Source organism: Bubalus kerabau, chromosome 14, assembly GCF_029407905.1.
Source record: "Bubalus kerabau isolate K-KA32 ecotype Philippines breed swamp buffalo chromosome 14, PCC_UOA_SB_1v2, whole genome shotgun sequence".
NCBI lineage: Eukaryota > Metazoa > Chordata > Mammalia > Artiodactyla > Bovidae > Bubalus > Bubalus kerabau.
The window spans coordinates 6,839,489-6,843,885 of NC_073637.1; the positions used below are offsets into that span (position 1 = coordinate 6,839,489).

Here is a 4,397-nt window from a genome sequence, read left to right on the forward strand (position 1 = left end):
TTTGTCTGTTCGCTTCCTCTGGTGGTTCTGGATTCGTGGGCTCCTTTGTCTCCTCCTTCTGACAAATCAGCCATGAATGCTTTCTGTTTTTCCCACTGGAAGGTGGTTGTTTTTTGTTTGTTTTCCTATTAATTATATAACAGATTCAGCTTCTGGAGACTCAAGTGAATTATTGTGCATGAAAATGAGAGGAAACTGGTAGATACAGCACTGAAAGTAGGAGCTTTGTAGACAGGACACCTGACTTCAAACTCTGTCTCAAACCACTTTCTGCTGCAACAGACTGTGAGAGGAACATCTCCGAGTCTAGCTTTCTCCTCCATGAAACAAGCCCTTCCCCTGCTCTTCGTTTTCCTCCTCAGAGACTGCTCATAGTCTTTTAGGACCATTGTAATGATTTTCTAGGAAGCTGGATCTTGTAGAATAAGAAGAGATTCTATATCGCCTCCATTTTCTTTCTTATCATCTCCTCTCTCAAGGTAATTTACTCTTTTCTTCTTCCTTTTGTTATTGTTAGAAAATTATTATTTCATCATCACTCTTCACATTTCCTTCAAGATTTCCTCCTGTTTTTTTCTTCTGCTTGCCTTAGTCTCTTCGTTCCTTCTTCCCTTTCTTCCTTCCTCCTTCCTTCTCTCTCCTTGTCCTTTGCTTCCTCCTTCCTCCTTCTGTTCCTTTCCCTTCCCCGCTTCTTGCTTTTCCACTCCTCCCAATCCTCAACCTCTAACACATTACCGTTTCCTGTGATCGTCTCCATCATTTGAGAGAGAGCAGAACTATCAGTATGGATTTATTTCCAGATGCTTTATCTCAAAAGAGATTAAAAAAAAAAAAAACCAAAACACCTTGGTAATCTAAAGTATTCGCTGAGAAGAAAGAAGGTACATCAAACAACCTTCTTCAAGGTTTATTTTCATCACATTCTTACAAAGGACCATCAAAAGCAAATGGACTGTGACTGTTCTTAGCAAGATTCTATGCTTCATTTGGTGATGACATAGACCTAAAACGTGTGGTGTAAGTCAGTGTAGGACAGATAAAGCTGGACCGAGGCAGTCACTCTAGACAAAGTAAAAAACTTGACTTCCCTGCAAAGCACATATCCTGTAATTTTATTTGAAGCAGAGGCTGAAGACTTAGAGAAAAATTAAAAAGAAGGATCTCTGCAGGGGGGAGAGCTCTTCTGGGGTAGGGCAGGCATTACTTTCAAACTTGCTGAGAAAATGTTATGTTAAAGAATTCAAATTATCACATGGGGCTTGTTAATTTTTCAGCACTTATTTATTAAATGCCTACTATGTCTCTGGTGTACTTCTAGGAGCTTGGAATGTGGCTGTTAATGCAAAGTCCTTGTTCTCATGGAACTTACATTCTAGTTGGGAAGATACAGCAAGCAAAAATTGGGCATAGGTATAAAAAATAACAATGGATGGTAGGAGTTAATCCCAAGGAAAGAAAAATTAAAGCAATAAAAGTGGGTAAAGAGTAAGGAAAGATGTGATTCTAGACAGGCTCGGTGGGAAAACTGGTAAATAAGCAACCTTGAATAAAGAAGGGGTTCAGTTCAGTTTAGTCACTCAGTCCTGTCCAACTCTTTGTGACCCCATGAATCGCAGCATGTAAGGCCTCCCTGTTCATCACCAACTCCTGGAGTTCACCCAGACTTACGTCCATCAGGTCACTGATGCCATCCAGCCATCTCATCTTCTGTCGTCCCCTTCTCTTCCTGCCCCCAATTCCTCCTAGCATCAGAGTCTTTTCCAGTGAGTCAACTCTTCACATGAGGTGGCCAAAGTACTGGAGTTTCAGCTTCAGCATCATTCCTTCCAAAGAAATCCCAGGGCTGATCTCCTTCAGAATGGACTGGTTGGATCTCCTTGCAGTCCAAGGGACTCTCAAGAGTCTTCTCCAACACCACAGTTCAAAAGCATCAATTCTTTGGTGCTCAGCTTTCTTCACAGTCCAACTCTCACATCCATACATGACTACTGGAAAAACCATAGCCTTGACTAGATGGACCTTTGTTGGCAAAGTAATGTCTCTGCTTTTGAATATGCTATCTAGGTTGGTCATAACTTTCCTTCCAAGGAGTAAGCGTCTTTTAATTTCATGGCTGCAGTCACCATCTGCAGGGATTTTGGAGCCCCCCAAAATAAAGTCTGACACTGTTTCCACTGTTTCCCCATCAATTTTCCATGAAGTGATGGGACCAGATGCCATGATCTTTGTTTTCTGAATGTTGAGCTTTAAGCCAACTTTTTCACTCTCCACTTTCATTTTCATCAAGAGGCTTTTTAGTTCCTCTTCACTTTATGCCATAAGAGTGGTGTCATCTGCATATCTGAGGTTATTGATATTTCTGCCGGCAATCTTGATTCCAGCTTGTGCTTCTTCCAGACCAGCGTTTCTCATGATGTACTCTGCATATAAGTTAAATAAGCAGAGTGACAATATACAGACTTGACATACTCCTTTTCCTATTTGGAACCAGTCTATTGTTTCATGTCCAGTTCTGTTGCTTCCTGACCTGCATATAGGTTTCTCAAGGGGCAGGTCAGGTGATCTGGTATTCCCATCTCTTTCAGAATTTTCCACAGTTTATTGTGATCCACACAGTCAAAGGCTTTGGCATAGTCAATAAAGCAGAAATAGATGCTTTTCTGGAACTCTCTTGCTTTTTCCATGATCCAGCGGATGTTGGCAATTTGATCTCTGGTTCCTCTGCCTTTTCTAAAACCAGCTTGAACATCTGGAAGTTCACGGTTCACGTATTGCTGAAGCCTGACTTGGAGAATTTTGAGCATTACTTTACAAGCGTGTGAGATGAGTGCAGTTGTGCAGTAGTTTGAGCATTCTTTGGCATTGCCTTTCTTTGGGATTGGAATGAAAACTGACCTTTTCCAGTCCTGTGGCCACTGCTGGGTTTTCCAAATTTGCTGGCATATTGAGTGTAGCACTTTCACAGCATCATCTTTCAGGATTTGAAATAGCTCAACTGGAATTCCATCACCTCCACTAGCTTTGTTCATAATGATGCTTTCTAAGGCCCACTTGATTTCACATTCCAGGATGTCTGGCTTTAGGTCAATGATCACACCATCAGATTATCTGGGTCATGAAGATCTTTTTTGTACAGTTCTTCATGTATTCCTGCCACCTCTTCTTAATATCTTCTGCTTCTGTTAGGTCCATACCATTTCTGTCCTTTATCAAGCCCATTTTTGCATGAAATATTCCCTTGATATCTCTAATTTTCTTGAAGAAATCTCTAGTCATCCCCATTCTGTTGTTTTCCTCTATTTCTTTGCATTGATCACTGAGGAAGGCTTTCTTATCTCTTCTTGCTATTCTTTGGAACTCTGCATTCAGTTGCTTATATCTTTCCTTTTCTCCATTGCTTTTCGCTTCTCTTTTTTTCACAGCTATTTGTAAGGCCTCCCCAGACAGCCATTTTGCTTTTTTGCATTTCTTTTCCATGGGGATGGTCTTGATCCCTGTCTCCTATACAGTGTCAGGAACCTCAGTCCATAGTTCTTCAGACACTCTATCAAATCTAGTCCCTTAAATCTATTTCTCACTTCCACTGTATAATCATAAGGGATTTGATTTAGGTCATGCCTAAATGGTCTAGTGGTTTTCCCTACTTTCTTCAATTTAATTCTGAATTTGGAAATAAGGACCTCATAATCAGAGCCACAGTCAGCTCCCGGTCTTGTTTTTGCTGACTGTATAGAGTTTCTCCATCTTTGGCTGCAAAGAATATAATCAATCTGATTTCGGTGTTGACTATCTGGTGATGTCCATGTGTAGTCTTCTCTTGTGTTGTTGGAAAAGGTTGTTTGCTATGACCAGCGTGTTCTCTTGGCAAAACTCTATTAGCCTTTGCCCTGCTTCATTCCATATTCCGGACTTCCCTTGTGGCTCAGATGGTAAAGCGTCTGCCTACAATGCAGGAGACCCAGGTTCAATCCCTGGGTCGGGAAGGTCCTCTGGAGAAGGAAATGGCAATCCACTCCAATACTCTTGCCTGGAAAATCCCATGGATGGAGGAGCATGGTAGGCTACAGTCCATGGGGTCGCAAAGTGTTGGACACGACTGAGCGATTTCACTTCACTTCTTCATTCCATATCCCAAGGCCAAATTTGCCTGTTACTCCAGGTGTTTCTTGACTTCCTACTTTTGCATTCCAGTCCCCTATAATGAAAAGGACATCTTTTTTGGGTGTTAGTTCTAAAAGGTCTTGTAGATCTTCATAGAGCCATTCAACTTCAGCTTCTTCAGCATTACTGGTCAGGGCATAGACTTGGATTACTGTGATATTGAATGGTTTTCCTTGGAAACGAACAGAGATCATTCTGTCATTTTTGAGATTGCATCCAAGTACTGCATTTCAGAC

The 4,397-nt window shown here is 41.4% G+C and overlaps 1 non-coding gene across 1 annotated transcript; it reads left to right on the forward strand.

The window, feature by feature from the left end:
• Positions 1–3,911: 3,911 nt before the first annotated feature.
• On the forward strand, positions 3,912–3,983 carry TRNAC-ACA (transfer RNA cysteine (anticodon ACA)). The gene has a single exon. It is a non-coding gene; the product is annotated as a tRNA-Cys (tRNA).
• The last annotated feature ends 414 nt before the right edge of the window (positions 3,984–4,397 follow it).